This window comes from Kogia breviceps, chromosome 16, assembly GCF_026419965.1.
Source record: "Kogia breviceps isolate mKogBre1 chromosome 16, mKogBre1 haplotype 1, whole genome shotgun sequence".
NCBI lineage: Eukaryota > Metazoa > Chordata > Mammalia > Artiodactyla > Physeteridae > Kogia > Kogia breviceps.
In genome coordinates, this window is record NC_081325.1 from 32,127,120 (window position 1) to 32,152,820 (window position 25,701).

Below are 25,701 nucleotides of genomic sequence, written 5' to 3' on the forward strand. Positions count from 1 at the left end.
AGTATCTTTTCTGACCACAGTGCTATGAGACTAGATATCAATTACAGGAGAAAATCTGTAAAAAATACACACAACTTGGAGGCTAAAGAATACACTAGGAAATAACCAAGAGATCACTGAAGAAATCAAAGAGGAAAGCAAAAAATACCTAGAAACAAATGACAATGAAAACACAATGACCTAAAACCTATGGGATGTAGCAAAGGCAGTCCTAAGAGGGAAGTTTATAGCAATACAATCCTACCTCAAGAAACAAGAAAAATCTCAAATAAACAACCTAACTTTACACCTAAAGCAATTAGGGAAAGAAGAACAAAAGAAACCCAAAAGTTAGCAGAAGGAAAGAAATCAAAAAAATCAGATCAGAAATAAATGAAAAAGAAATGAAGGAAACAACAGCAAAGATAAATAAAACTAAAAGCTGGTTCTTTGACAAGATAAACAAAATTGAAAAACCATTATCCAGACTCATCAAGAAAAAAAGAGAAAGACTCAAATCAACAGAATTAGAAATGAAAAAGGAGAAGTAACAACTGACACTGCAGAAATACAAAGGATCATGAGAGATTACTGCAAGCAACTCTATGCCGATAAAATTGACAAGCTGGAAGAAATGGACACATTCTTAGAAAAGCACAACATTCCGAGACTGAACCAGGAAGAAATAGAAAATATAAAGAGACCAATCACAAGCACTGAAATTGAGACTGTGATTAAAAATCTTCCAGCAAACAAAAGCCCAGGACCAGATGGCTTCACAGGTCAATTTTATCAAACATATAGAGAAGAGCTAACACTTATCCTTCTCAAACTCTTCCAAAATATAGCAGAGGGAGGAACACTCCCAAACTCATTCTACGAGGCCACCATCATCCTGATACCAAAAGCAGACAAACATGTCACACAAAAAGAAAACTGCAGTTCAATGTCACTGATGAACATAGATGCAATAATCCTCAACAAAATACTAACAAACAGAATCCAACAGCACAGTAAAAAGATCATACACCTTGACCAAGTGGGGTTTATCCCAGGAATGCAAGGATTCCTCAATATATGCAGATGAATCACTGTGATACACCATATTAACAAATTGAACAGTAAAAACCATATGATAATCTCAATAGGTGCAGAAAAATCTTTTGACAAAATTTACACCCATTTATGCTAAAAACCCTCCAGAAAGTAGGCATAGAGGGAACTTACCTCAACATAATAAAGGCCATATATGACAAATGCACAGCCAACATTGTTCTCAATAGTGAAAAACTGAAACCATTTCCACTAAGATCAGGAACAAGACAAGGTTGCCCACACTCACCACAATTATTCAACATAGTTTTGGAAGTTTTAGCCACAGCAATCAGAGAAGAAAAAGAAATAAATGGAATCCAAATCAGAAAAGAAGTAAAACTATCACTGTTTGCAGATGACATTATACTATACATAGAGAATCCTAAAGATGCTGCCAGAAAGCTACTACAGCTAATCACTGAATTTGGTAAAGTACCAGGATACAAAATGAATGCACAGAAATCTTTTGCATTCCTATACATTAATTTTGAAAAATCTGAAAGACAAATTAAGGAAACACTCCCATTTACCATTGCAACAAAAAGAATAAAATAGCTAGGAATAAACCTACCTAAGGAGACAAAAGACCTGTAGGCAGAAAACTATAAGACACTGATGGAAGAAATTAAAGATGATACAAACAGATGGAGAGATATACCATGTTCTTGGATTAGAAGAATCAACATTGTGAAAATGACTATACTACCCAAAGCAATCTGCAGAGTCAATGCAATCCCTATCAAACCACCAATGGCATTTTTCACCAACTAGAACAAAAATTTCACAATTTGTATAGAAACACAAAAGACCCTGAATAGCCAAAGCAATCTTGAGAAAGAAAAACGGAGCTGGAGGAATCAGGTTCCCTGACTTCAGACTATACCACAAAGCTACAGTAATCAAGACAGTATGGTACTGGCACAAAAACAGAAATATAGATCCATGGAACAGGATAGAAAGCCTAGAGATAAATCCACGCACATATGGGCACCTTATCTTTGATAAAGGAGACAAGAATATACAATGGAGAAAAGACACGTTCTTCAATAAGTGGTCCTGGGAAAACTGGACAGCTACATGTAAAAGAATGAAATTAGAACACTTCTTAACACCGTACACAAAAATAAATTCAAAATGGATTAAAGACCTAAATATATGGCCAGACACTATAAAACTCTTAGAGGAAAACACAGGCAGAACACTCTATGACATAAATCACAGCAAGATCCTTTTTGACCCACCTCCTAGAGAAATGGAAAAAAAAAAATGGGGCCTTATGAAACTTAAAAGCTTTTGCACAGCATAGGAATCCATAAACAAGACGAAAAGACAACCCTCAGAATGGCAGAATATATTTGCAAACGATGCAACTGACAAAGGATTAATCTCCAAAATATACAAGCAGCTCATGCAACTCAATATCAAAAAACAAACAACCCAATTCAAAAATGGGCAGAAGACCTGAATAGACATTTCTCCAAAGAAGATATACAGATTGCCAACAAACACATGAAAGGATGCTCAACATCACTAATCATTAGAGAAATGCAAACCAAAACTACAATGAGGTGTCACCTCACACCGTTCAGAATGGCCATCATCAGAAAATGTACAAACAGTAAATGCTGGAGTGGGTATGGCAAAAAGGGAACCCTCTTGCACTGTTGGTGGGAATGTAAATTGATACAGCCACTATGGAGAACAGTATGGAGGTTCCTTAGAAAACTAAAAATAGAACTACCATATGACCCAGCAATCCCACTACTGGCCATATACCCTGAGAAAACCATAATTCAAAAAGAGTCATGTACCACAATGTTCATTGCAGCACTATTCACAATAGCCAGGACATGGAAGCAACCTAAGCGTCTAGCAACAGATGAATCGATAAAGATGTGGCCCATACATACAATGGAATATTACTCAGCCATAAAACGAAACAAAATTGAGTTATTGGTAGTGAGGTGGATGGATCTAGAGTCTGTCATACAGAGTAAAGTAAGTCAGAAAGAGAATAACAAACACCATATGCTAACATATATATATGGAATCTTAAAAAAAATGGTTCTGAAGAACCTAGTGGTCAGACAAGAATAAAGATGCAGACGTAGAGAATGGACTTGAGGACACGGGCAGGGGGAAGGGTAAGCTGGTACGAAGTGAGAGAGTGGCGTTGACAAATATACACTACCAAATATAAAATAGATAGCTATGGGAAGCAGCTGCATAGCACAGGGAGATCAGCTCATGCTTTTTGACCACCTAGAGGGATGGGATAGGAGGGTAGGAGGGAGATGCAAGAGGGAGGAGATATGGGGATATATGCATATGTATAACTGATTCACTTTGCTATACAGCAGAAACTAACACAACATTGTAAAGCAATTATACTACAATAAAGATGTGAAAAAAAATCTAAACCAGGATTAACTCAGAGTTTGGGGAACTAAAGATTATAAAATTTTGAGGGGTGTCTTTTTTAAAAGGAATGCAAAATTGGGTATAAAAATAAATTTTGGTTAAGAAAAAATATAAATTACATGCTTTAACAATTTGAAAACATCACAAACAAAACCCAGAAAACATAAGATGTTTGTTAATTACTTGCTCAACATCTTCCTATATACTTTTCCCATGTAATTGGCTACATCCTTTTTGATCACCTCTTCATAAGACAAGATTTTATATCACTTTCTATAGCAGGGTTACTCAGGTTCTGAAATCTTGGCACTATTGGCATTCTGAGCTGGCACTTCTTTGTTGGGAGCAGGCAGAGGAAAGAGGGGAGACAAGATATCCTATGCATTGTAGGAATTTTTGCAGCACCTCTGGCCTCTACCCACTAGATGCCAGTAGCATCCCCCAGTTGTGACCATCAAAAATGTTTTCCAAACATTGTCAAATATTCCCTGGGGGGAAATAATCACACCCAGTTAAGAATCACTATTTTGTAGCGAGAAGAGAAAGATAATGTCATAGTCGGCTCAGGCTGCCATAACAAAATACTATAGACTGAGTGGCTTAAGCAACAGAAATTAATTTTCCCACAATTCTGGAGGCTAGAAAGCCTAAGATCAAGGTTGTGGCAGGTTCAGTTTCTGGTGAGGGCCCTCTACCTGACTTGCAGATTTCCATCTTCTCACTGAGTCATCACATGGCAGAGGGTGAGAGAGATAGAGGGAGGGGGAGAGAGAGAGAGAGAGAGAGAACAATTTCTTCTTATGAGATCACTAATCCCATTGACTCATTCTTATGACCTCATTTTATCTTAATTACTTTTTTGTAGATCCTTTCTCCAAATACAGTCACTTTGAAGGTTTGGGCTTCAACATACGAAATTGGGGGGAAACACAATTCAATCTATAGCATATAGATAACTGTCTTTATTATGGTTAGTCAAATTTTTTTTTAGTATTTTGGAAAAGTTTCTACATGTTTTACAACTCTTTATTGGTAATGTGTAAATTTTTATAATTGTTGTCAAATTTGGGAAAATATCAAGTTTCTTTCATAAATGACCTCTAAGATTTTAGGACATTTTGAGTTTTCTGGAACAGTGATTAATTGTAAATGCTCTTTGAATTAATGACATGTGTTTAACAGTTTGTCACAGATATCCTCATTGCAGTGGTATATTATGGGTTTTATATTAATGTTGTCAGTGTTAGATTTTCATGTCACATTAGCAAGAAATTAAAAAGAAATATCCATAGGTTTAGTTGGGCAAAGGTATTTCAGAGAGAGGAAAGAGCAAATGTATGTCTGAGCAATGACAGAGTCTGGGTAGAGTGAGACATATAGGAAAGGCAGCAGCTTAGGATGAGAACATTAGAGAAAATACTCTGGAGTTAGGAGGAGAAGTGGGAAATACTGTTAAATGCTGGCCAGCATCTAAGAATAGATGACCATGAATTGAACTTTGGGTTAAGGAATTAAAGGTTCGTTGATGGACCACGAAGCACATAAAAGACAGTATTGTGTGAAAATCATTAGCATCAGAGTCAGCCAAAACTCAGTTTAAACAAAGATCTGACACAAACCAGCTTGTGAAACTTTCCACTGCATCAGTTCACATCCTCTGCCAGGCAGACACCAAGATGGAAAGTAGGTGTGCCAGAGACTGATTAAGGGGAATGCCCTTGGAAGATTAAAAAAAGAGGGTGAACAGAAAATATAGAGAATCTTTCAAACATGATGAAGATGTGACACCTGTGAGAAGAAGAGAGAAGGAAAGAGAACTGGGTGGGAGGACCCTAAGACTGCAGAGCAGCTCTGAGAAAGCTGAAGCTCAGGGCAAAGATTACCCATTCTGTACCAGGCAGGAATGGCCCAGCTCTAGAACTCTGGCCATGCTCAGTCATTGACTGAGAGCAGTCTAGGGAGAGCATGGTCGGTGCGATGCCCTGATAGATCTGAAGGTGTGTGGCTGGAGGCAGCATGCTGATATACTCTCTTGAAGGGACGTCTGAGCTGTGAACCTTCAAGACTGCCCCACTAGCCATGGCTTGCTTCTAGAAGTAATTGCTAAACACGTAAATCCATCCCAATGTACCCAAGCTAAATGTATCTTACTCACATTCTCCTTGGTCAAATCCAAAAAACTGTCAGGGCCTACCTCAATGCCACCAGCCACGAGTGGAAATATGATAGAGTAGAACTCAGAGTGAAAAGACACAGTGGTTTGGTTCACTGGTTGAAGTTAAACTATCTTACTTTTGCACATTTACAAAACCATTTGTCTATGTGAACACATCGCAGGAGCCCCTGCCTGTGCATCAGAAGGGGCCCATGCAAATGAAGACCCCGAAACTTAAGATTCTTTACCTTCACATAAATCCACTTCTGATTCTAGAGATGGTGATGATTTTTTATTGGACATACACTAGCATGGATACCTTGTCCCACTCCTAAATCCCCAAAGCTCTCAGCTAACTAAAACTAGCATAGAATGAGTACCTCTGAAAGAACAGATGTGCTGCCCCCTCCTGGAATAAAAAAATCACCGAGTTCAGTGGGGTCAGGGAGCTCTCATTTTTCAATTCTGGCCAGAGTCAATATCTAAGGGAGTCAATAATCAAGAGAGAAGGGCAGGTACATATGTGGTGAGGACATTCAAGGTGGGGGCAGCTCTCATCACGATGTGTAGGAGAGACCCAGGTAAGGGAAAACCTATATAAGAGAGACATGGCAAAGAGTTCCTTAGGAGGGTCACAGACAAATGGCCCTTTGCAATTACAGCATCTGTATAAAATCCAGGTGTAAACAGCAAAGCTGGCACATCCTTAAGTTTAAAAATCTCTTTCTTAAACAGAGTTAATTTGTGTCCCAAGTTTCTGGTTATTGGTCTCATGTTTCCCCTAAAAATATAATTTAGAACCTCTAAGTGGGTAGAAGGAATTCGGGATTCTCTCCAGCTATAAATTATTCATCACCTTACTCCACTCTCTTTACCTTCATTGGGATGCTTCCAAATTGACAAAGAAACCTATTTACTGTTAATTGATCACTCTAAATTCACTGAGATTGCAGCAGAAACAAGCATCTCAAGTATTGCAGCTGAGATTAGCTGTATCACATCACAGGAGAGGAGGCAGGATGTGGCTACAGCGGGTTGTCCTCACTGACAGCGGACTTCCAATTTCAAGTGTACATGCTTCGAAATTCAATACGACAGTCTGAGTTTGTCTGAAAGTCAAGCTAAAGTGCAGAGCCTCATCTTTGCAGCACAAATGATGGTCAATGTGAATTAAGTCGGGACAAAAGGATCCTTACTTTTTCCACTGCATGTTAAAACTTACTAAAAATAGGTAAAAAACTCTTGATACCATATCTGTTGATCGCATTGGAAAAGGTTTTCATTTTTTACTCAGTTCTAGTTTCCCAAATATAATAAGCATTAAATTTTAAAGCAAATAAAATAAATGCAGGAGAATCTAGTGTTATATGGACATAAGGAAAAATTCTACCAAAGAAATGAGCTCTAAAGAGATGCATTTTATTTCACAATATTTTTTACAGAAATGACTTGTTCATAATATTATCCATTCAATTGTAAGGTTTTACTGTAGAAATTGCTATTCTCCAAAGTTGGGAATATTTCTTATCAAAGCCCGAGTCAATAATACTATAGCCAGAGGTTAGTGGTACAAGAGCAATCAAAGAAAAAGTAGTTAAAATTCTTATACTTAAGAATGCTGGGGCTTCCCTGGTGGCACAGTGGTTGAGAGTCTGCCTGCCGATGCAGGGGATGCGGGTTCGTGCCCCAGTCCGGGAAGATCCCACCCCACATGCCGTGGAGTGGCTGGGCCCCTGAGCCATGGCTGCTGAGCCTGTGCGTCCAGAGCCTGTGCTCCACAACGGGAGAGGCCACAACAGTGAGGCCCGTGTACTGCAAAAAAAAAGAAAGAACGTTGACCCAATCTATAAAAATGACAAGTTATATTACAAATATTAACATCAATTCATTCTTTCAACAAATACAAATTGAGCTCCTGGTTCAAGTCAAACATTATTCTAAGCAAATCTGAGAAGTCTCTGTCCTCGTGGATTGTACATGGAAAGTGGGATGGAGGATGTTGTGAGAAGAAAAATGAACAAATATATCCAATGTTATGAATGATGAATGCTATTTTCATCATTCATAACATTGGATAACTGGAGAGAACTGAAGGATGGAGAGAGTGTTTCCATTTTATAATGTGTGGTCAAGAAAGACTTTCTGACAAGGTGATATTTTAGCAGAAATGTTAAAAAGAAATGGAATAATAAAATAAGCTATGTGCCTATCTGACAGAAGAGAGTTCCATACAGAAAGAATAGGAAGTGTTTGCAGGTTTGGGGAACTAAAATGTGGCCAGGGTGGCTAGAGCCAAGAAGGTGTGGGAGACCATGGCCCATCGTGTTGGCCATCGTGTCAGAGCTCTAACCAAGCAGGGCGAGGGAAGCCGTTGTCCAGACCTTGGATCCTACATTGTCAATGGACCAAAGGGGCTTGTCCACAGACAGTGGGAGCAAGAGGAAGAGGAGAAGTGAAGGCAGGAGGACCACTTAGGCAGCTGTTGGAGTACTTCAGGCAAAAGATGTTGTAGGAGATGACAGTGGAGGCTGTGACAATTTAAAGACAGGACCAGCTGACGTACCTCCGGGTGCTGATTTCCATAGGGAAAGAGGAGTCAAGGATGGCTGAGGTTTATGTCCTGGAGTTGCCACTTATTAAGAAGAGGAAGACTGTAAGGGAAGGTGAGCAGATTTGAGACAGAGGAATTATTCTGATCATATCGAAACTGAGATGACAGTTAGATATCCAAGAAGAGTGAGTCTGTGTCTTTCCCTGGTCATATTACTGAGAAAAATCATTATTGCTGCTAGTAAGGACTAAATCATGGATTAAAAAAAAAATTCTCAAGAGGAGATGCCTGAGATACAGAAAGGCTCTGGAACTGGAAAAACTAAAATGATGTTAGCTGAATGATCTCAGGGTGTCAGACAACCTTTCAGAGACTGGGAGATCTCTCACCTCTAAAAAAAAGAAATGTGACTAAATTCCATGAATGAATGACTCTGCTCTTCCAAATTCAAAGAGTATATAAATCCTCCCAAACCACTGCTCACAAATAGAGCCCTCGTGTCTACCCCAGGGGCGGAGGGGGAAAGGTTATTCTTTAGATGAGGACAATTTCCTCCTTTGGGACTCAGGACTTGTTTGAAGGCTTAGGAGCTAAAGTTCAGAAAGACCTGCCTTTTGCAGAGGCTGCAAAATCAAGAGGGAGAAAATGTAAAAGCATCATACCCAGCATGTTCCAATCCTGGCTCTTCTGGCAGGAGCTTGGTAACCTTCCTCAGATCTCTAGAATTCCGCCTAAGTTTCCTCATTTAGAAAATAAACCAAATGTAACACGGTTCTCACAGTGTTACTGTGAAGATGTAAGAATTAAAGAATTGAATACTATGTAATACGGTGTATAAGGTAGTATGATATGGACTATACAGTATGATTTAGAATGTACGTAATTCCTATGTATTCCAATCTCCCCACTACTTACTCCGCAGCTTGAGGGGAGCCTGACGAGAACAAGCCCTTTAGTGTCAGGGTCTGATTAGCCCTGTAGCTGAATGAGTGAACGACATGAATTAATTTACACGGTGGGGAGGCTGAGAGAATACATTTTTAGCATCTACTATTTGCAAGGTATTTTGTAAACATTGCTCAAATTACTCTCCATAACAAACATAAGGTAAATATTTTCATCCTATGTTGTAAATACGAAATCTGAGGGTCTGAAAGGTTAAGTAATTCAAGTAACTCGCACAAGATCATGCGACCAGTAATTGCTTCTCAGACACGCTTGATTCTGCAACCTCTTTTCACTCCATCACTTTGTCTCCCTTGATGCTGCTTCCCACCCTGCCTCGGTGGCCTAGTGAGATTTTGAAACGTGATGATGGGACCAGGTCTCTAGACTAAGAATAGCCTGTGAACATGACCTGTCTAGACTTGTGCCTGTCTGTGCCTCTCTCCTCTCTGAATCCCACCTACCACTGTGCTATGTCTGCACTTCAGTTTTTATGATCAAAGCCCCTCTTTAAATCAATGTTACTCCTGATCAGTCATCTGGGCATGCCTTCAATCAGCAGGTTGGTCTGCAAAGCTACCAGTAATCCCCTTTGACCACTGTTATCCAACTTTGAAGAAACCTACAAGCTGCCTTTAAGTTTTCCCTCTAAGTCACTCTTACATTCAATCCATCACAAGATCTGTTGTTCCTACAGTCAAAATATCTCTTGAATCTTCCCATAACCATCTTTTTCCTCCAGCTCACTGACCACCTCTTACCTGGATTTCTGCAATAGCCCCCAAAGTTCTCCCCATTTTCTCTCTTATCCAACCCCAATCTCTTCTCCACATAGCAAAGATTTTTAAAGTAGAAATGGATTATGTGCTCCCCCCCCACACCCACCAAATAATGTCTGTAGCTTCCCATTGCACTTCAAATAGAATTGTCGCCTTTAGGTACTGTGTACTACCCCCAAGCCTGCATGGCTTACCTCTCACTATCATCCCTGCTCCCGTGAACCAGTCGTAGCATCTCTGTTCACTTCCAGGAAAGGCAAAGCTCCTTCCTCTCTGAGGTGTCACGCTACTTCCCCTCCTCCTCAAGTTCCCTGCACCTTCCCCTCCCTCCAGTTTCTCCATTGCTTTATAACAATTCATAGTTGCTAATTGCAGACGGTTGGCTGCCAAGAGAAAGGAGAAGAGCCTTCCAGGCAGAGGTAAGAGCAAACGCCAGCATGTGCAAGGCTTCTGATCAGAGATGGGAAAGAGTTTAAGAAGGTGAAATAAAATTTTTTCAAAAGACAGCCTTTGGGGCTTCCCTGGTGGCGCAGTGGTTGAGAATCCGCCTGCCGATGCAGGGGACGCGGGTTCGTGCCCCGGTCCGGGAAGATCCCACATGCTGCGGAGCGGCTGGGCCCATGAGCCATGGTCACTGAGCCTGCGCGTCCGGAGCCTGTGCTCCGCAACGGAAGAGGCCACAACAGTGAGAGGCCCGCATACCACAAAAAAAAACAAAAACAAAAGACAGCCTTTGTGTCTCTGTGTGAGACTGTAGGCTCTGTGGAGGTAGGGCCGTATGTGTCTTATTCACTAGTTCACCTGGCCTGATACTTACAGAACTGAAACAGAAAATTCACCCATACACACGTAGGACATGACTTACAGCCTTTGGAATCCAGTGTCACAATCACTCTGGACATTACTTGGTTTAATCTTTTTCTCAACAGTGCAGAAAATATGTGGTATTTTCCACAGAAACTTGTATCTAACTACCTCACATACACAGGTATATTTGTAGTCACTGATACTTATCTGTGCATAATTTTGTTATTTTGGTTCAACCTTAACTATTTTTTAGTGAATTCATGACCCATTTTCTTCTCTTTGCTATGCCCTTCTGCCGACTCTATTCTCCATGGGCTTCATAGGCTGATCTCAAAGGTCATGTGGCCTCATCTTGACTGACATGTAACTCACAAAAATAAGCATCTTGGCATTTCTTGGTCTGACCAGCTATGTTAACAGAGGCTTTATGAATATTTTATAAATATTTACTGATGATGTGATAAAAGAAACAAAGGATCTAGTAAACCTGACTTTTGTTTAATGAAATTTACTTCAAAAGTCTATACTTATTCAACCTAAAATTGTTATTTGTACAATAATATTTGTATTAATTTTCAAAAAGCCAAGGTAAAGAGATATTTTAAAGTGGTAAATAGTTCAGAATAAATACAATGAATTTTTAAAAACTGTTATTATTGTACACCTATTTAGTGTTTATATTTGTGCTAAATTATTTCACATATATCTTTAGTCCTATAAAGAAGATATTATTAGCCAGGTTTTACAAAAGAGAAAACTTAGACTTACTGAGATTAGGAAAATTTTTCAATGGCAGAAGGCTGGTAAATGGCAGACCCATAGGAAAATTTTTCAATGGCAGAAGGCTGGTAAATGGCAGAACCACAACTGAAATCATAAACTGCAGTCAGTTTTTTTGTTTGTTTGTTTGTTGTTTGCAGTACGGTGGCCTCTCCCGTTGCGGAGCACAGACTCCGGACGTGCAGGCTCAGCGGCCATGGCTCACGGGCCCAGCCGCTCCACGGCACATGAGATCCTCGCGGACCGGGGCACGAACCCGTGTCCCTGCAACGGCAGGCGGACTCTCAAACACTGCGCCATCAGGGAAACCCTGCAGTCAGTTTAATGAATGAAGATCTTAGTTTTCCAAGCAATTGTGTTTATGGGACCGGAATGTAAGTAAAGATACCTAGTTTTAAAAATAATCAGATTTATCACCTATCTCTGCCCTAACACTGCAGAAAAACAGGTCCAACATCTCAATGGCTTACAGCAATAAGCATTTGTATTTTTCATGCATGAGTCTCTACGTCAACTACAGTTTGATTGATCTTGGCTGGTCTCACTTAGATTCCTTTGGGCTTGGCTGGTCTCCAGCTGAAGGCCAAATTCAGGTCTATTTCTACATTTCTTCATCAGCCTGAGGCAAGAACTATCTGGGGCAGGTGGCAGAAGCAAAAAAGACTATAAACCAAGTGGAAGCAAAGAGGAACACATCTAAAGCTTCTGCTTGCTTTCACATTTCATTGGCCAAAGCAAGTCACATGGCCTGGTCCAAAGTCAAGTAGGCAAGGAATTACATTTCACCAAATGGACTATGTGAGGTACTACAAAGTTACATAGTAAAAGGCATGAATGTATAAACCCATAATACAAAGATAGTGAAAAATTGGGAACCATGATACAATCTACTACAGCATTCATACAACTGGTCTTTGAGTTCAAGGAGCAATCTTGGATCTAGTTAAAGACTAAATAAAAGAAGTAGAGCAACCCTTTTAAAATAAATTTATTGACAAAAATGCTTATTTTGAGGTGTAAGTTTACATATAAACTTAAAGATAAGTGTATACAACTATTTTAAGAATATTATTAAACAGAATGTGTCAGAAATAGAAGCTGGCAGTTCCAAAGTTCCCATATGCAAAGAAAAATTGATTATCAGCAAGAGTCATTTCTAAATCTGTTATATCAATAGCCATTAGCTACTAAAATTTATAAGATATTAGTTTACAGATCTCACCAGTAGAAAGATATTAAAAATCAATGAAAAACTAATAAAATTCTGTTTAATATGTGGGCTCAAAGAAAGTGTTCAAATTCTTGAGTGTAGAAATAGGAAATATCTTGATAAAATTGTTTATATTGCAGTGTTTCTGAAAAAAATAAGAAAGCTACATTTTATAAAAGATGGCCAAAGATCTTGGGTAAAAATTTAAATGCTAGAAATAAAGTGAAAAAGAAGAAAACACATATACAAAACTACTTAAACATTTTCTTTACCACAGAGATATTACTATTTTTAAATATTAGGAAATTAGTTTAAATTTTTAAGAGGTTGGGATCATTATGATGTTTAGCAACATGTATTCACTTTAGAAGTACACACCAATGCCATGCTATTAAAGATGAAGAAATTAGTCCACTTCCAATTCTTTTCACCTCCTGATTTTTTTTAATAGATCTTCATTGGAGTATAATTGCTTCACAATACTGTGTTAGTTTCTGTTGCACAACAAAGCAAATCAGCCATAGGCATACACATGTCCCCATATCCCCTCCCTCTTGAGCCTCCCTCCCATCCTCCCTATCCCACCCCTCTAGGTCATCGCAAAGCACTGAGCCTATCTCCCTGTGCTATGCTGCTGCTTCCCACCAGCTAACTATTTTACATTCAATAGTGTATATAGGTTGATGCTACTCTCACTTAGCCCCAGCTTCACCCTCCCACCCCATGTCATCAAGTCCGTTCTCTATGTCTACCTATTTATTCCTGCCCTGAAACTACTAGGTTCATCAGTACCATTTGTTTGTTTGTTTTTAGATTCCATGTATATGTGTTAGCATATGGTATTTGTTTTTCTCTTTCTGACTTACTTCACTCTGTATGACACACTCTAGGTCCATCCACCTCACTACAAATAACTCAATTTCGTTCCTTTTAATGGCTGAGTAATATTCCATTGTATATATGTACCACATCCTCTTCATCCATTCATCTGTCGATGGACCCTTAGGTTGCTTCCATGTCCTGGCTATTGTAAATAGTGCTCCAATGAACACTGTGGTGCATGTTTCTTTTTGAATTATGGTTTTCTCAGGTTGTATGCCCAGTAGTGTGATTGCTGGGTCATATGGTAGTTCTAGTCTTAGGTTTTTAAGGAACCTCCATACTGTTTTCCATAGTGGTTGTATCAATTTACATTCTCACCCACAGTGTAGGAGAGATCCCTTTTCACCACACCCTTTCCAGCATTTATTGTTTCTAGCTTTTTTGATAATGGCCATTCTGACCTGTGTGAGATGATACCTCATTGTAGTTTTGATTTGAATTTCTCTAATAATTAGTGATGTTGAGCATCTTTTCATGTACATCTTGGCCATCTCTATGTCTTCCTTGGTGAAATGTCTGTTTAGGTCTTCTGCCCTTTTTTTTTTTTTTTTTTTTTTTTTTTTTGTGGTACGTGGGCCTCTCACTGTTGTGGCCTCTCCTGTTGCAGAGCACAGGCTCCGGATGCGCAGGCTCAGCGTCCATGGCTGATGGGCCCAGCCGCTCCGTGGCATGTGGGATCTTCCCAGACAGGGGCATGAACCCGTGTTCCCTGCATCAGCAGGCGGACTCTCAATCACTGCGCCACCAGGGAAGCCCTTTCTTCCCATTTTTTAACTGGATATTTTGGCTTTTTGATATTGGGCTCCATGAGCTGTTTGTTTATTCTGGAGGTTAATCCTTTGTCTGTTGCTTCATTTTCAAGTATCTTCTCCCATTCTGAGGGCTCTCTTTTTGTCTTGTTTATGGTTTCCTTTGCTGTGCAAAAGCTTTTACGTTTAATTAAGTCCCATTTGTTTATTTTTGTTTTTATTTCTGTTACTCAAGGAGGTGGGTCAAAAAAGATCTTGCTGTGGTTTATGTCAAAGAGTGTTTTTCCTATGTTTTCCTCTAAAAGTTTTATAGTGTCTGGTCTTACGTTTAAGTATTTAATCCATTTGGAGTTTATTTTTGTGTGTGGTGTTATGTAGTGTTCTAATTTCATTCTTTTACATGTAGCTGTCCAGTTTTCCCAGCACCTCTTATTGAAGAGGCTGTCCTTTCTCCATTGTTTGCTCTTGCCTCCTTTGTCATAAATTAGGTGCCCATATGTGCATAGGTTTATCTCTGGGCATTCTATCCTGTACCATTGATTTATTTTGCTGTTTTTGTACCAGTACCATACTGTCTTGATTACTATAGCTTTGTGGTATAGTTTGAAGTTGGGGAACCTGATTCCTCCAGCTCTGTTTTTCTTTCTCAAGATTGCTTTGGCTATTCAGGGTCTTTTGTGTTTCCATACGAATTGTAAGATTTTTTTTGTTTTAATTCTGTGAAGAATGCCATTGGTAGTTTGATAGGGATTGCATTGATTCTGTAGATTGCTTTGTGTATTATAGTCATTTTCACAATATTGATTCTTCCAATCTAAGAACATGGCATATTTCTCCATCGGTTTATGTCATCTTTGATTTCTTTCATCAGTGTTTTATAGTTTTCTGAGTACAAGTCTTTAGCTTCCTTAGGCAGGTTTATTCCTATCCACCTCCTGATTTTTAAAAATAATGTATTCAATTACTTCTTTGTGGTATATAACATTTACATCTTCCTACCACCTCTCACACTGCCTCAAGTCAGCCATGCTGACCCTCTTATTATTTCTCATCCCTGCCTTGGGTTCCTTTTACTTATTTCTCCCTCTTCCTAGCATACTCTTCCCCAAATATCTGCCAGGCTGGAGTCTTCTCATTAGTCAGGTCTCTGTTCAAACCTCACCCTCTCTGAGAGGCTTCCCTGACCACTGACCCTCAAGATACTCAACATATCACCATGTTTAATTTTCTTTAGAGCATTTATCACTATCAGAAACTCCCTTGTTCAGCACTTTATTTTCTGTCTTCCCACAGAATCGTGTAAATTTCATGATGGCAGGAATGTTTTGTTTACCACTTCTATTCAGGACTGTGAACACTTTAGAGGAAATCTGTTCTTCTCTCTAGATTGGAGAAGACTTGTGTCAGATCCCAGCAGACTCTCTTGTCTCAAGCTAAGCCTGAAGGATTTTAGAGTTTTGTTTAATATTTTGCAGTTGGAGGTTGCTTCTTTATCCTCATTGCACTGATGACAGTTTTCAAATAGTTAACCTCTATTTTTCTTTTTGTTGCTATTCAGGTTTTGATGTATTCCAAGAGAGGAAATTTAACTAAAATCCTTCTACACCAACATCACCAATTTACATTCTGCAAACATGGTAAATATTTTAATTTTCCTCTTGAATTTGTTTGTATGAGACCAAACTTAAAGGGAAGAAATGATGATGGAAGCTAAGTGATGGGAACCACCACTGCCATCATGAGTTGCAGATGCCTTTGGGAGTATGATAAGAACAAATGAACAGGCAGACCTTTATAGGCAGACTCATAAATGCTGTCACCTGAAAGCCTGTTCATGTACTTCTTTAAGAACCACAGACCCCACATAATGTGGATTTCTAGTCAGATATCTCTACATTAACATTTGAACTTCTCAATATATACATAATAAATTTTCCAATAATCTGAATTATTCAAGTCAAAATAAATCCTGCCGTACCCCACCAGGAATCACCTGTCTAATTGATAATATGTTAATATTGGTAAAAGTATTAAGACTAGTTCCTGGCACATACAGAGCACTCTATTAGCATTTGATAAATATATTAAAGTAAAACTGTTTTGAACTAACCCCCACTCTCTTCTTAGCTGTTCAAAATATATTGCTGTTTCATGGCATAATTACTAGTGAAACAAAATATATGTCCTGGCACAGTGTTGTGAGGGATTTTTATGCTGTGATGTCAAGGACAGGGGAGAAACCCAACCAGCAACTACCTAGATGTTTCCAAACCCTTCCCAGGACTCCAAGAGTGTGAGCTTCTGCCTTTCCGAGTCCAGGGGGGTTTGATTTCTCTGCTTTAATTCCAGGCAGTCATGGTGATAGTAAGTACCAGAGAGGTCAGGAGGTTATAGAACAGTGACATGATAAGAGTGAGTGGAGTAGCAAGAGACCAGCAGTCCCTGGAGGCCCTCTTGTGCATGCAATATGATTCATCAGTTTCTCTAAAAGTAATATTCTTTACATCAATTACATACTTTGTAGGACAAAAACCTCTCAAATTACTCCCAGATTTTCCCCAAAGGGAAGGTAATTAGGTACCCCCCTTTTTAAAAATGTGCACATTTTGTTCCTAATTATAATGCCATCACCGTAAGGTAAATGTCTTATTGCCAAGGCAACAGGAATGGGGTAACTTGCATCAATAGGGAAACTTGGATTAAGAACTTGAACTTGAACTCCATTTGGTCAGAGGACTTCTTGTATTGACTGCCTTCACACTTGGGTTAAAGTACTGCAAATCCTTCTGCAATGGAGCCATTCCTTCCTAGTCTTGTCTCTCATTCCTCCTGCACAGATTTGTTCCTCTGACCCACACTTCTTCAACATCTCTCCACTTTTTAAAGAAATTTCTAAAACTTTATCTTCTTACTAAAAATAAAAAAATTTTAAGCCCATTGTTGAGTCTTACCTTTAAAAAAATTGCTTAGTTCATTTTTTTCAATTTGTATAACTGCTATTAGAATACAGTATTCTTGAAGAAATGATACTCTCCTTTATCATAATTCTTATACAAAACTATAAAATGATGTCCAAACTTGCAATTTCTTCTCAATCTATACAGTGACATTCCCCTAACCTAACACAATTCCTGAATACAGAAGCACATCTTTTGACCACTGTAGATATCTTTATTCTTTTTCTTTGTTCAATTGTTTCCCATGGGCAAAAAATCCTGAAGTTTCTTCCAAGATGGGTTAATGTATTCTCAGGTGTCAGCTAGGATGTTGACCATAGCACCAAGCCAAAGGAGCCTTTTCTATATATCCTTAGGTCGTGAAGCTTCTATGTCTCTATGTGCCTATACTATCCCTCTGACTGTCAGTCATTTGAGGTTACTGCATTAACATGCAGTAGAGATAAGAGGGATTTCTAACTGCCAGATGCACTAGAACTAGATTGTATGCTGGTCCAATTAATCCCCCTTGAGCCCATCTTTATACAATAATATTTGACCTGTGTAATCCGTGTGACATTCGGCAGTACTGTCAACCTCTCTACCAGAGATGTTCCCACTACTAGTAGAGCACAGAAAGAATGCAAATGAAGCCACTATGTTTAGCTATATAAAACTCAGCAATGACCACACACTGCACCCACCACATATAAGTGCACTGTCTATATTCACAAAGACCCTACTACAACGTGGCAAAAGAATAGAGCTAAGGCACTGTCTGCAGTTTTTAATGATCCATCCTACTCTTTTTATTCCTTCAAATACAGTGTTTACTACAATATTTATTCAATTGTCACAGAAAACTAATGCGAGTATAAATGTAGCCAGCCATAAGAAATAAATAAATGCCTAACAGCCAATGTAGATTATGTATTAAGATGTGGGTTATATCAAGGCAGGTTATTTCTGCAGGGACTTCATTCCCACAAATCCTCAAGCATATATGGTGTTACACAACAGATTGCTCTGCCAGGGCTTCTGCCTCTGAATTCCAGGTGTGCTCAATTTTGCATCTGTTACTTCACAAACACATTGGACTTGAGCAGCAAACCATATGGCTTCCCTTACTGGACCAACTTTTTATCACAAATATGCACCAGTTACCAGTACAGAGGCTGTGCCATCTGAAAATGCCAAGAGTGAGTGGTGTTGGGTTGGGTGCATAGACATAACTCAACATGAGTTTACAGCAGCCCTGAATGTACTGTCTGGTGCTTCCCAGCTGACCCTGATCTATGGTATCTGGATAACAAATGTGCACATTTACAATATTCTGTTCAGTTATAGCTCTGTGCTGGGAATTAAACAAGGTACAAATAGCCGCAAGTCCAAATACAGTAGTGACATGCAGTAATGGTGTCATTATCAGGCAATAATTCTATGCCTATTACTGACTCCTACTAGTGATAAAAACGGTAGCCTGTAGCAAAGTGGCCACTCACAGACACGAGCAAGGGGATAGCAAATTACACTTAGGGCCATGATTCTATCCTCAATTAGCTCTGTGTATAAATGTGAATCTGTGTATGTGTGCCTGCATGTGTATGTGTATATGTCTGCATGTGTGCATGTCTGTGTGAAAGTCATGTGTCTGGTCACTAATTCCCTGGCAAAGAAAAATTAAGTAAAACAAAAAGGGAATGTTTATTTTTAGAATCATTTTCTGGCATTGCCATGTGACAAGTTATAATGAAGTGTGTTTTCACTGAACAACACTTCTTTTCATAACACAGTTATGGATCTCCAAACACTCCCTCAGGACAAGATGCTTCTTGAGAACAGAACTCTCTGAAAGCCAAAAATACGGAAATGTTCTTTTCTATATAGTTCTTCAAGCAATAGAAAGGTGTCTAGAGAAGAATATCTACTTGAAATTCCCAAGCAAGAAGAAAATAGAAATTTTTTGACCCTGCCTATTTACAGCACCTTAAAAATGACTTGTTAAGATCATTATTATATCGCTTTTATCAAGGACTTATCATAAACTCTGCTAGAGGCAGTCTCAGATTATAAGGGTTATATTACGCAAGAAAAACAAAAATTCCTACTGTCCTACTGGCATTTTTATAAATTCCTCATTTATTTTACAGATCATAAAATGGTGACAGAGCAAACATGTAAAAGACAGCCACAAATTTACATTTTTTAACGACATTCAAAAATCAGTCTAATTTTATAATGATTTTAAAAGCTTACAAACATTTAATACAAAGGGAAACAAGAGATCTGAAAGTTCAAAACTGGAGCAAAAGCTAGCACTGCTGAAAATGTTAGTTGTGTTGTTAATCTAAGCTTCCAAGTCCTTTGGCATTGAAAGCTTGGTGCTAATCAAAGCAACAAATAACATAGCACCAAAGTTTGCTTGGATCACTTGGCTTTCTCTGTTTCTCTTTACTTCCTAGTGTGTGGTGAGGCTGGCTGTATCTCAATGTTATTTACTTATGTGTTATCAACTTAGGCAATGAATTATATAGTCAAGAGCATCATATGCTTTCTTTCTTTTAGCCAGTTGTATTGATTTAGTTCTTTCTCGTTGGCAGTTAAATTCAGCTTACGTAGCAGCAGTTATCCAGAAGGAACGTTAATAAGATCCACAAGATATAAGGAACTTGCTTAAGCCTCCTGGACCATTCTTAAAATCTGACTTTGAGACTACTTTTTATTTGGTCAAGACAAAAATCTCACTGGCCTCACCTCATTAATCTTGAATGCAATGTCACAATTTACAGTCTAGAGGTATAACCTTAATAAGCACAGATCCAAACTTTATCAGAGAGACTTACATTTAAAAAAAAAAAATAGCCACTTATGTTTGAGGATCAAAGCCTTGACAGAGACTCATGACTCTCACCCAGGTAAAGTTGTAAGGGGCAGCAGTGCTAGGACTCCTGAAACTGGAACTCCACCATAGGGAGCACATACAATATTGCTTTGTGACAAGTTGAGGTGGTCTCAATATTAATTGATTCTATTTGATTGTCCCACCTCTTGCCAGCTTACTAATTATCATTTATTATGCAGGAATAGAGTGAACAGAATAGACTCTGGCCATGTGGTGACCAAAATAATGAGTTAAACCAAAGGTTAAAGGGAGGAATTTGCTGCCATATCCTTAATAATAGATATCACCAAAGTTATTCAGTCATTAGAATTTAATAAATGTATATTTACACCATGTCTTACTATTGTCTTATTCCAAAATTTCTAAATTTACCATTCATTTACCAGAGCAGACAAATATTCTCTCTATTCACCTGGCTTGGTCATTAATTCCTTCTAGCAAAGAGCTGGAGAATCATAAACATTCTGCTGCTTCCAACATAGCTGACTCTTCTGTTTCTAAATTAGAAGAGATATTATCTCACACAGTGATTTGAACTCCATGAAATCAATATAATACTGTACGTCTTTGGCATTCTCAATGGATACATCCTCAGAACTCTACGATCCTCAAAATTATGAACTCCATTAATTGAGATGCAGATGCTGGGAAGCTGGCTAGGCTTCCTAACCAGTAAATTGAATTCATCCAACTTCCAGGCTAGTAGCCGTGTGACTCAAATTTACATTTTTGTCTTCAAGGGTTATATCATTTAATGTCTTTAGGAAGTAGGTATGTTTTTTCTTATTCCATCTATGGACATTTGGATCCCTTGAGGAATGTCAGAACTATAAATACTAAGTTTACTAATGCCAACAATTGCAAAAATACTAAATGTAATATTTTTTGCTTTTGATAAGAGCAAATCGAATTTTTACTATTAAGGCAATAATAAATTAAACCTGATGTTATGTTTAATTAAATGTTGAGTAAAGCTTTATAGATTTCTAATGAATACCAAAATGTAACCCTTCATGTTTAACATGTGTATGTATGTAGATCCATATGGTATTTTTCTACAATGTGTTGGAATCTTTATTTATTTATTTTTTTGGCCTTGCCATGCAGCACTTCCTCAACCAGGGATCAAACCCATGCCCCCAACATTGGAAGCACGGAGCCTTAACCACTGGACCACCAGGGAAGTCCACCTTGGAATCTTTTAAAATAATCTGCAAAGTAAGAATTAAATAAGGGTCAACTATAAGTTACAGTGAAGTAGAATGTAATAGTTAATCAGGTCACACGTAATTTTACCTACAGGTGTGAAGTTAAAGGAAACAAAGAGAAAATAATCAAATAGATGATCATTAAAAAAATATAAAGGAAGGAAGAATTTTAGTGTAATATGTGCTAATAAAGTGATCAGAAAATAAAAACAGATTTATCAAAGATAAAAGAACTGAACAAAAAATTAACACACTTAAAATTTCAACCATCAGATGATTAAATAATCAGGCTGTTATTGTTAAGAATCCAGCTTTTCAAATATGGTGATTCAGTCTTCATCAAGAAATGAACATTTATGAGCTGATGCCCTTAGTAACAGTTTAGTATTTCCCAAAGTTCTGAGGCCAGTAGTAGTTCTCATGTGAAGACTTAGCTGTACCTCAATAGCTGTTCTCTTCTTCTTCATTAATATTTCCTTCTTCCAAATTTCCAAATTTGGAATATTTCCTTCTTCCAAATTTCCTTCTTCCAAATTATCTGCCTGCCCAGATAATTTCAACCTTCTGGCCTCCCTTGCAGGTAGGTGTGACCATAGGCCTAAGGCACAGAAGTCAAAAGGCAGTTTCCAAATGCTCTTTTAAAGCATCATCTGGAGGGAGGGTGATGCAAGAGGGAAGAGATATGGGAACATATGTATATGTATAACTGATTCACTTTGTTGTAAAGGAGAAACTAACACACTATTGTAAAACAGTTATACTCAAAGAAAGATGTTAAAAAAAAAAGTGTCATCTAATCTCACCTTTTACCCTGTTTTTATTTCTTTCTTCTTGATGTTTGTTGGAGTGTTAATGTGATAACAGAAGCTGGACTAACCATTCTGGACCATAAGGTGACCTTAAGAATGAAAGATACGAATGGTAGAGCAAATCAGAAGAAATCCACCTCCTGGTACAACACCAGTCTTGAATCTCTAGACTTCTACATGAAAATAAATATATTTCCATCTTGTCTAAGCCACTGTTAACTTTTATTTTATTCTATTTTGTTTGTTTTACCTTTAAGAGCTAAACCTAAACTTTTCTGAGGTGTGCTGAGAACTATAACCCTTAAAACTGTTGATAATTTATTTGGATAGTGGTCTCAAGCAAGTGCATGAACCTTGTTTAGGAAAAGAGGCCAGGCTTACAAAATTGGCTTTCTCATCAATATCTCTGCCTTCTATAAGAAATCCGTCTTCCAGCCTGCACTTTTAGGCTCTCTTCCAGTGACTCAATCTGGCAAGAACCTGACTTGCTTTGGCCACATTTACCTATTGGGTAGAGTTAACATGAGGAGGGTCTCTGTTCACTCATGGCCCAGTCTCTTGGCTCCGTCCCCCTGAAAACAATGGACATCTACTCTCAACCTCCAGGCTCTGAAGAAAGAATAAGTCAGGCTCCCCCATCCTGCTCCTATAAGTGGATAGACTAATTCAAGACAGTGTGGATGGAACAGAAAGACCCATTTTAGGCTCAGAGCCAAGCCCAATTCTACAATTTAGCTAAACTATGTATGAATAGGGCAGTTACTTTAATCCCTATCCTGCCCTGTTGTTACTGTTATCAATTTTAGGCCTTGAGGAGAAGAGGGATGAGTAATGAGACCACCCCAGCAATGATATTTTGAGCTTCTCCTCAGTGTATCAGTGCAAAGTCAAATCAGGAAGTGGTCCTTAATACTCCAGTTCTATATATTTGTCCATTTTAAGTAACTATGATTCTAAAAAAATTCCATAGAAATCATATGTTCTTTTTTTCTTCTTCCTCTTTGGGTCTGCGGTTTTAAAAAATATATCCAATAAAACAACACACACACACAAATCATCACCCCTCTATGTATTAGTGATCTGAGCTTGAAAAAACAGACTCACAACACTGTACCATTTTCAATCCACTGAGCAATGTCTTCAACAATGGCAATAGGAACGTAATGCCCAAGGAAACAAGAGTAAACTGGTGTTTGGCATTTTTGTGTGTGTGGAATCTTAGATATTCCTAAGAAATGTGCCAGGGAATAAGCTTTACACAACCAAGAGCAGTTAGATGTTATCATGCCCCAGTACATCTATTACGCAGATAAGTAGGTCTGTACCATTATGGCAGTATCATGCCAACCTATATCAGAGCCTGAGGCAAAGGAAAAAATCAATTGACCTGCGCTGTCTTTATTTTATTTTTCATTTATTTTTTTATTTTTATTTTTTGTGGTATGCGGGCCTCTCACTGTTGTGGCCTCTCCCGTTGCGGAGTACAGGCTCCAGATGCACAGGCTCAGTGGCCATGGCTCACGGGCCCAGCCACTCCGCGGCATGTGGGATCTTCCCGGATTGGGGCACGAACCCGTGTCCCCTGCATCGGCAGGCAAACTCTCAACCACTGCGCCACCAGGGAAGTCCCTGGGCTGTCTTTATTTTAAAATTTATTTAAAATCTAAAGTTTTGATAATTTGTTCAGTGTGGATTTTTTTGTACTACTTTTGGTTTAAATATTTTCTTGAGATATTATTTATCTCTATTGCTCCTCCTTACATTTGGCACCCAAAACAAAATTGGATGAGGATAGATAAAAGGGTCTTGGTGTCTCATCCTAGTCCTGGCCCTGCATTTCAGAGTCTCGCACTGGCTATCTGTGTGACTTCTGCCAAGTTTATCTGCATTTCTGGACCTTAGAATATCTGAGATGAGTCACCAGCTGATGCTTCCTCGCTTCACGTTATTATTTGACAATAGGAAAAACCTGTGCCATGCATGATGCCTGAAGAGTTGACATTAAACAACGTCAAAGCAGTCTTGCTGTTGTCCTCAAAAATACAAGCCCCTACCTGCATGAGGTAGGCTCATAACAGAGTTGGTCCAACCATCCTTGAGGTAGATGCCACGTGGACATGTCAAAGAGCTGCAAATGGGGTGAATACTCAGTTGTGAACCCCTTTGGAGGATTTTTCTTCTTTTTAAAAGGAAGGTACACAGAACTACTAAAACCTGCAGATATTTAATAAGAACCAGCATCTCTGCTTTGCCTGCTTCCAATTACACAGCATCATCCTAGCTCCAGTCTGGGGCTTCTTGCAATGCACTGATGCTTAAAGCACAGCCATAGCAAAAGCTGGACTGACACTCTTCTTTGCCTCTAGCAATCGCTCAGTGTTCTGTTTTATTTTATTTGGTTTTTGGTTGACCACACTACAAGCCCGTCCTGCAGCAACAGCAAACATGGTTCCCTTCCAGGAGACTCACAAGACCTCTCTAGCGATCTTCATACTCTCTGCCTTGCGGGGAACAAAGATGGGACAAACTCCTTACAAGGAGCCACCACAGACACACACTGACAGGCACGTTCCTCCTCCCAGGCTGAGTGCCCTCTGCAATGCTGAGGCTGTCGGCAAAGAACAACAGGTATCTTTAGAGATAAAAGCATTGCCTAAATGCAAGATTTTGTCAGGTAATGACCTCACGATTTTCACCGTATCTCACAATTGCTGTCTGGTGGTGATTATAGGGTAGGGAGCAGTGTGTTTCTTGGGAAGGTCCAGATTAGGCCTGGGAGGGAGGTAAGTTGTCTGGCAGGACTGACATGCAATGAAAGATTATAAAAACCTGGTTTCTCCAGTCTGACAATGAGCATGGTTAGAAAGGAACTTAATTGCACCATTTAAGATTAGGAAAGGTTCAAGGGGAACAAAGTTATCAATTCCAAGCTTAAAATGCCATTGCACAATATGAGAATAAGTACTCATATGAATGGCACAGCAAGAAAATTTTAAAACCAATAAAATGAAATACTTCTGCACACAGTGGAATTCAGTGCTGCAGGAGATCAGAGAGTCAAATGCAGCAGCTGTATTTTCAAAGGAGGCTGAATAATTTTATGACCACTATAAAAGAGGAGACAGGCTTAAATTGCTGCAGGAGGTTAGAAATGAGAAAAAACTTCATAACTACAAACGTACTAAGACCTGTGTGTAGGCTTAGTCAGAGTATTTTTATTTGCCACATTTTCTTTAGCTTTACCAGGATTTGTCACTCCTATTAGCCAAACCAGAATCTGTTCAACCTCAAAGCCCACCACCTTTTGTTTTGCTCTGTGTGGCTCACCGTCTTTTGTCTTCCCCATTTGTAACATTACCAAGGCATTTATCACAGACTCCCTGGTGATACCTCCCTGGAAACATGTCCACCAAAGTGACTGGCCAGATGCTGTTTACTTTGCACACAGATTTCTGAAAGCTACTTTACGCCTTCAGTCTCTCCTCCACTTCAA